General features: G+C 53.9%; 1 long non-coding RNA gene across 1 annotated transcript; it reads right to left on the bottom strand.

The window, feature by feature from the left end:
- Positions 1–407: 407 nt before the first annotated feature.
- On the bottom strand, positions 408–7589 carry LOC121060593. The gene is made up of 2 exons (XR_005814885.1): positions 7307–7589; positions 408–3282 (listed from the first exon to the last, which is right to left on the bottom strand). It is a non-coding gene; the product is annotated as an uncharacterized LOC121060593 (long non-coding RNA).
- Positions 7590–8392: the final 803 nt, after the last annotated feature.

Below are 8392 nucleotides of genomic sequence, written 5' to 3'. Positions count from 1 at the left end.
TGCTGGTGCCGTGGGGAGGTGCGGTGCCCAGGGGAGAGCCCTTTGGCACCAGCTGCTGAGGACAGGACGAGATGAGATGCTCGCCTTTTAATTTTAATTTTTTAAATTTTAATTTTGTTAAGCTCTGAACATTCAAAGCACTTTGCAGGATGAGGACAGGGAGGAGAAGAGAGAGGAGGCTTTGGTTGTAGGCAGGTGGAGAGGGGCAGTGCAAGACCTCAGGGTGCTTTGGGGATTTGATGTCAGGGGGGATGTGGTTTCAGGGTAAAACCAAAGCCCTCGGTGTCACTTTTCTGCACCTTTTCTCTCCCTGATCTGTCCTTCCAGAAGGAAAACAAGATTTGAAACCGAATGTGGTATTTAAATTAGCATGACTTCTATCTCGCATATTCTGTTATTTCCATTTGTGTTACCTAATATTTTTTCCCTTTTGTTTGAAATTAATTTGCCATAATTTATGGGAGCGCGTTTTGATTGCTTTTGATTAAGTTTAACAAGCAGAAAAAAAAAGTCTGCCGCATTAGACATCAAAGCAAACAAATCTGTTTCCTAGGCCCGCTTGTGCATAATTAATAAATGCTGTCACTCCTCGTACAGTAAGTATATCTATTATGTTACAATAAAATATGTGTTGTAGTAATTAATACACGCAACCCAAGTATGTTCTGGGTGAGCCCACAAAAATCCGGGAGCAGAAGTTGCTTTTTGGTGCAATAGTCAGGACTTGGAGCAGTTGTCAAGACTTCAGAAACTTTCACAGGCAGGCAGAAGTTTGCTTTTGGGCAGAAAATGTTTGATTTTAGTGCTGGGTTGTGGCACGCAGGAGCAAATCCCCATTTCCAAGGGATTTCTGAAGGCAAAACCTGGGAACTGGCAACCCCATCACCCCACTCCCAGCTTCTGCTGGGACCCCGGTGGCTGAAACCACGGCATCAACAGAAATTCCTGGGCATTCTTCTGAGCTGCAACAACTATTAATTTAAAGAAAAAAAACAGCTTTGCAAGTAGGGCAGGTCAGATTTCAGGCTGAATTCTCTGCTAGCTACCGGCTCCTACACGCAGCCACAATTAGAAGGCAGCAATCCCGGCGTGCCATCCCCTTTTGCTAGCAAAACCTCATTTAACCCAGCGGCGCTGGCTGCCAGGCTGCAGAGCTGGCTCCGTGCACTGGGGAGCCAAGAACAACCCGGGGAGGAGGTGTCAGAGAGCAAGAGGGCTCTCGGGATGCTCAGGAAGCCCGGAGATGTTCCTATTAATTGCCCTAGTTAGAGGAGAAGCTGCCCTGAACACCAATTTCAGTCCATCTCTCCTAAGAAAACGTGGGGGTCGAGCCCTTGGCCAGCTGTCTTTTACCTCCTGCTTCTTTATTCACAGGAGGTTCTGGGTGGAGAAGTAAAAGACGGGGGGTGTAAATATGCTAAACCAAAGGCGACTCCTGGAAAAGTGAAAAGAAAAAAAACCCTGGACAGTTGGTGCCACTTCTAAACACATTAAATATTTATGGGCCCTTGCTCGTAGCTTCAAATGAGCTGTAAATTGAATGGAGGTTATTTTCTAGGTAATTAAAAATGGAGAGAGAGATGGAGGGGACTGTTTATGGGCAGCCGTAAAAACCGCAGCCACCAGGAGTCTCGGTGCTCTGCTCAGGGAGGGGACCTGCGGGTGAGATGGCATTGAGGGGATGGCATGTGTGGCATCTCGTCGGTGGGCTGCTCCCCAGCAGTGCTGTGTCCCCTTTCCTGCAGCACCCCCCTTCTGCAGCATCCCCCACCCCTGCACCCCCCTTCCCTGCACCTTCACAGGTGCTCAGGACCAATGCTGTGATTTTCCAAGCTATGCCAGAGCACATGCACAGCCCAGTAGGAAAAATCAAGGTTTATCCCATTGCCAGGCTGCAGATATGAATATTTTCCTGGGGTTTTGGTGTCCTGACCACCCCTTAGTGCAGCCGGGCTGGGGCAGCAGCCATCCGTCCCCCCTGCCTGCCGTGGCGGCAGGGGAGATCTGACCTCCCCACAAACTCCTTGTAATTCCAGGGTTCAGCAAAACCCAACAGCCCAGAGATCGTTTTCAATAACAGCCCCCTTCCATCGCCGCGCAGAGCCATTAACATCCCGCTCCGCGGCGGGGCTCTAACTCAGCCTGTTATTAACGTCAGCTCCGCTGCAAACCTCTCCCTGCGCAAATTAATCCTTCGGGGAGCAGAAACCTGCGGGGCAGAGGATGTGTGCGCAGGACTTGCTCCCTTCTTTGCGCTCCCGGTGCCCACGACTCTGGGGAAGGGGAGCGAGGGGCTCCGGACCCCTTTGCGGCCGGTGTAAGTCCAAGCGAGAGCCCGACCTTCCTCTCCACAGGGCTCTTCTTCCTCAGGGTGCACAGCTCCGTCCCAGCTGCTGAACAGAGGGGCTGTGGAGAACTATTTTCCCTGTTCTGCCCGTGGGAGAACAGCCTGCTTTATGCCCCACTTGGCCAGCAAGGCACCTCTTGTCCTTTTGCACTGATGCAAGAAAAAGGCATAGCCCTTCCCTGCCTCCAGCCTAAGAAATCCCAGAGCAAGCCAGGAACTACAAACCGAGCCGCTGGCAGCAGGTTCTTGGCTCGTTCCCTGGCTGGCATCACACCAGGGCTCCGGGGAGATGCTGTGGGATGGGGTCAGGCACCAGCAGGAGCAGGGGAAGGGGCTGAAGGGAACGGGGAAGGGGCAGGCAGCCTGACACCCACCAGCAATGAGTCCTGGAGCTGCCCCTGTCACTGCTAAACATCCATTCCAATGCAAAGGCTGCCCAAGGTGGTCACTGGCTTCAGCCCCCCATGGTCCACGGACCCCTCATTTTTTGGGTGCCCCCTCCCCAAAGCCTTGCAGAAAGCACGGAGACTTTGCCAAGCTCCCCCAGCCCCGCGCAGGCAGGGGCAGGGCTCTCCCTCCCGAGCCTTGTATTTACTTCTCTAAATAATTCAGCAGATGGTCAATCTCTGTAAAACAATCCAAACAATCCCTCCGAGGTCCCGATGCTCCAGCCCTGCCTTCCGAGAGGTTTGTTCACGGTTTTCAGCCAAGGTCTGCAGGTCAGGGCAGTGGGCGAAGGGGAAGCCTTGCACATTTTGTGCCTTTCAGCAGCAGGACGGCCAGTTGGGAAGGTGACAGCTTCACCCCTGGCGGTGGGGATGATGGCACGCAGGATGCCCAGGGTAAATCACCACTGCAGCATCCTTCCAGCTCGGCAGGAGGGTCCCCAGGCTGGGGGTGCCTGGCTGGGCAGGGCCCAAGTGGTGCCTTTTTGCCTATTAATGCAAAAGAGAGGGGGAAACAAGTGCAGTTGGAAAGAAGGAGGGACCGGGGAGGAAAGCGAGGAGATTAACAAACAAACAAAAATCCCCAAATCCATCAGAGCGGAGGCTACAAAACAAATTAAAGTTGTTATGGCAACTGGTATGTGTGGGCAGCAACATGCGTCTCCGAACGCACGGAATTAAAACCAGCGTCATGCTCGGCAGCTAATTAAATCACGCCGGCCAAGCGCGCTCGCGGGGACCCCTGCGCGCTGCCGGGGCCAGCGGGACGCAGCTGGGCTCTGGTGATGGCTTCCAGCCCCCGTCCCGCTGTGGTTTGGCTCCCAAAAATGCTGGGCCATGCCTGGCTAGAAGGGGCGAGCGATGTGTGTGCACCCCAAAAGCAGAGGAGCTGCAGCTCCATGGGTACCAGCAGGGCACCCTTGGGTGCCCCCAGCATCACCCAGGCATGGGAAGGACACGGGAGCGAGGCAGACCCACTGGGAATCATCTCCCCCTTCCCCTTAAACTTGATTTTCTCCCCATCGGACTGTGCAAGGTCACCGAGAGGACCCCGGGGCCGCGGAGCCCAAGGGAAACATTAAAGCCCTTGTTCCATTTTAGCTCCCAGTAAAGCTCAAAGCTCGGGGAAGAATCGGCCCCATTGTGCGCCCCGCAGGCCAGGGGTCGGGCGCACCACAAAATGCTGCCTTTATGCGGAGAGGCCTGGGAACGGGGCCCCCGGCCCCATTTGTCAGCGCCGGGGCTGCCAAGTGCAACGGGCTGCAACCAAGTGACCTTAACCAGCGCGCTGCTGCTTCCCCTTCTGCAGGGCACCGGGACCCGAGCAGCCCGTGCTCCTCGAAGGGGAGGCGATGGGGTGATGCTGATGCTGCCAGGGTCATCAGGGGGAGGCCCTCAGGCAGCCCTCGCTGCTCCCTGCCCCACCACGATCCCATAGCAGCTCCCCATGCACGCCTGGAGGGTTTTGCAACGCCTGCTGCAACCACCTGTGACTTCCCGGCTCTCCACTTAATCCTCCTTGACATCCCAGTTGCTGCTGCTTCAGTAATGAAGGCGCAGACGGGGAATTAGGAGAACCTTTGCTCGGTTTTATTTTACCTGCCGAGTCTAATTAAACGTACGGGAGGACGTGGCACTCGAGCTGGCGTTGGGGAATAATTCCCGAGGGCAGGAGGGAGTCGGGCAGGCACCGCGCGGCATCGCCCCCGCTCCGGCTTTGGCACCGCGGCAAAACCTCACACCCACCACCGCAGAGGCTCTTGAGCCTCCTTTACCAAATTATCCAGCCCTTTAAGGCAAAAACCCAGCTAAAACCAAGGAATTCCTGTACAAACGAGCTCCTCCCGAAGCCAAAGGTTAAGCAAAGAGCTTCGGTGCTTGTAACTCGTCCTGGTAAAAGATGAGGGGCTCGTGCTTTTAACACAGACACCAGGCGGGCAGTTTTATGGGACTTAAAATCCCTTCTCCCACTTCTCCCTGTCCTCGCATCCATCCTTCCAGCCCCCATACACCTGGCTCCACCGTGACCCTCTGGCCAGGAAGAAGGAGGGAAGAAAATTCATTCCGTTTTTTTTTTTTTTTTACCCCGTTACCATCTTGCACAGGACTCAGAGCACCCTGGGGTGCCCTGTGCCCACCCACCCCCTGAGAAATCTCTGCTCTGGCCCCATCCCAGCAAATTTCAGCTCCCCACAGAAAGCCAGTTTTCTAGAAAGTGCTTCTGTCCCCCAACTCGGATGGTACCTTAGCTTTGTACTTTTCTATTTTTGGTACAAACGGAAGCTAGTTTTAAAAATATCTCTGAAAACACTTTATTTTTTTTTTTTTCAGCGCTCCCACCGGTTGGCATTTCCTGCAAGTAGCTCAGAGAGTTTTGTCAGTGCTTTAAAAAAAATACGCAGAAAACAGGCTCAGAGACCTCATGCCAGCCTGAGCATGGAGCTCAATTTATGGCAGCAAGGGGCAGAGCAGAGGTGGGCACCCTGGGGAGGGAAGGAAAGAAAAAAAACCAGCACGCCAGGAGGCTGAAGGGGAAGCCACGAGCATCCCGTCCCCTCTGCCCTGCCCTGTCCCCAAATGTCACTCGCTGCTCTGCCGGTGTCTGGGGCACAGAGCAGCTGGCCGCGACTTCGATGGCCAGGAGCAAAGAGCTGGGGAATTTATGCACGGCATTAAGCAAGATGCTTTGGTCTCCAACTAGGTTAAATTGCTTTCTATATTTAAATTGCCTGCTGGCTGGTTGGATGCGAGGCACAGCTGCGGAGTGGCGACTTCCATCCAGTGAACAGAGGAGGAAACCCTAATGGATTAATCTGTTATAATTAGTCGATTTGCTGCCACTTTGACACCGAGCTCGCAGAAGTGTGGAGTCGGAGGAGCCGCGAGATGGCTGCAAAGGGCACGGGGGGTGCAAGGGGCACGTCAGGAGGTGAGGAGCAGCAGCAGCCGTGCACACGAGCAAACTCTCCGTTTCAGCTCAGCCTTTCTTCCCCGAAGTCACCAACAGGCCAGCACAAACATTTCCCTGCACGTGGTTCTCTTGCTGCCATTCAGTGCAAACCCTCCTGTGGTGCCTCCGGGCCCTTGCCATGATTTTGGCACCGCTCTGAGAAATGCGGAGCAATTTTCATCCACCGAGGTGCAGGAGCGTGGAAGTGCTGAGCTGTACCCCGTAACTCCAGAGCAAGAATTAAAGGCAATTTATCCTCTGCCTCCTTTATCTAAGAAAAGGAAGGCTCTCTCTGGGAAAGCTTTAGCAGCTTTCTTCAATTATTGTTTTATGCAACATCCAAAAAAAAAAAAATAGTGTTTTCAGCACTTTCTCATATCAAGGAAGTAATTGAGTCAAAATGAAGAAGAAATTATCTATGAAGTTAATTATCTAGCAGACATGTTTTACACTCAGTCATTTTTCACTACCACTCAGTAACTGGAAGCACAGGCATTTTTCTTTCCTGTAATTAATGTGCTCAGAACGCACTGCAGAAAGCAGCCGGGGTTACTGCTTGGGGAGGCATCAGTTCCCCGAGCAGCGGGGACGGGGACCAGGGGAATGGAGCAGACCGAGCACTCCCTGGGCAGGTTTCCAGCCCTGGGATTTCCACGCCTTGCAGTCTGCTTGCTTGCAGCCCTTTGTGCGCTCTGGTGAAAGTTAGGGTTTCCAAAAAAATGAGTTATATGGGCAGCAGAAGTTGCTGCTGTCACCGGTCCAGCGTTTCCAAGCGCCCCGCCAGCCAGGAGGGCGCACGCAGCCTTCCCGACGCCGTCCCTGCCCGTGGCCACTTTCCACGGAGGGAATTTCTGGTGAAGGGATCCTTTCAGCCTCCTTCCCCGTGCAAGGGAACCCCGATTGCACAGGCACGGCTCTTGTCCCGAGTCCCAGAGCACGCCAGCAGCAGGGAGGGACTCAAACCTTGCGGTTCTTTGCTCCCTGCTGCTCCCCCTGCACTGTGCTGGGCACACGGACACCAAGCATCACTTGATGGAGCTCCGTGTGAGCACAGGGCGCTCCTCTCCTTAATGCACTGCGTGTGCCAGCCCCCGATTACACCTTGATGCACAAGAGCCCCTTGTCAGGGCATGCAGGCAAGGAAACACAAGCGAAAATGCCAGCAAGATTTGAGGAAGAGGGGGCTGCACATTGCTCTTGCAAAGCTGCAGAAAGCAGCTTGAGGACAGGATTATGCCCCTCTGTTTGGCACCGGTGGGGCTGTGTGGGTGCTGAGCAGGCTGGGTACCTTGCTGGAGGCTTGTGTGTCTGTGGGTGAGTGAAATCTGCCTTAAAGTTTAAAAAAAAAACCCTTTTGCTTCTGTAAGGTCTCGCAGTAGTGTTACACATCCATCCATCCATCGCCAGCTCAGAGCCACCAGCTAAACCCTGCTCTTTCCCCACGGTGGCAGCCCGGGAAGCTGACCCCATGCCGGGAGCTTGCTCTAGCTGAGGGTTTTATTTCTGATCCAAACAACACATTTGGAGGAGAAAAGCCTTGACCGAGCCCCGAGGGTTGCCTACCTTGAGACAAGCAGAGCGCTGACCCCTGGCAGCACACACAACGGGTTCCTCCCCCTGCCTTTCTCCTTGATTTAATTCGCTGCTCATTTGCTGCGGTAATTATATTAGGAAGCTGTAAGGCAGGACACCAGAGTCCCTCTCAGGCTGCTAATTGTTGCTGGAACGAGGCCATCGGGGAGGTAATTGAGAGAAACGTGCCCGCTCCTACGGCCATGGGGGAATGCTGCAGCTGAGAGCTTGGGCATGGAGAGGTTCCCAAACCCAAACACCCCACTCTGTGCATGTCCCCGGCCACCTCGCAAGTGCAAGATGTTATTTTTATGCCTTTAAAATTAAACACAGTACAATGGGGGGTCTGGAGGGGGTGTTCTTTGTGAAGTGAATCAGCTTGGAAAAGTTAATGAGGCAAAAATATCTGCTTGTGGGAAAGCTGGAGGTGTCAGGAGAGCCCCGAGGTGAAAACTTGTGAATTAAGGGAGGAGGAAGGTGGCACCTCTGTGCCCCACCGTGCTCTCTCTGTGCCTAAAGGAGAACATCAAGTTGTCACCGGGGGCAGAGGGGCCATCCCGTCCATTTCTAAGCACCTCTCCTGTCGGAAGTCTTCCAGCGCTGCTGCAGCTGCCTTTGCTGTGAAAGAAGAGACAAAATCCAAGTGGGCTGTCCCGCAGATGTCCAAATCCCAAATCAGCACACTAGAGAACTTGCTTGCAGGGAGCTGAACAGCCCTTAATCCTTTATCCTTTTTTTTTTTTTTTTTTTTCTTCTTTCTGCAAGGAGATCAGAGCAAATGTGGTAGCTTCTCAGCAGGGGCTTTGCAGGCTGGGTTCTGTTCCTCCCGTTGAGCTGAAGCTGCAGCGAGCTTAAAACCACCAGGGCATCCCTGCTGCCCGTGCTGCCTGTGGGCACCATACTGCCTGGACACCTTGCATCAACGAGGCTTGGTGCAGAGCAGCTCAGTGCTGGGTTTGCAACGCAGACCACAAAATTTGGGGGGCCCCAGAGGAGCCTGCACAAGGTCCCCAAAATGCCCCTGGGGTCGCTCTGGATCCAGGTGAGGTGAGGCTTGGCTCTGGCTGCAAGGGGCTG

Source organism: Cygnus olor, chromosome 27 (assembly GCF_009769625.2).
Source record: "Cygnus olor isolate bCygOlo1 chromosome 27, bCygOlo1.pri.v2, whole genome shotgun sequence".
NCBI lineage: Eukaryota > Metazoa > Chordata > Aves > Anseriformes > Anatidae > Cygnus > Cygnus olor.
Note: the sequence above shows the minus strand (reverse complement) of the source record. Positions and strands in the feature narration are given on the sequence as shown.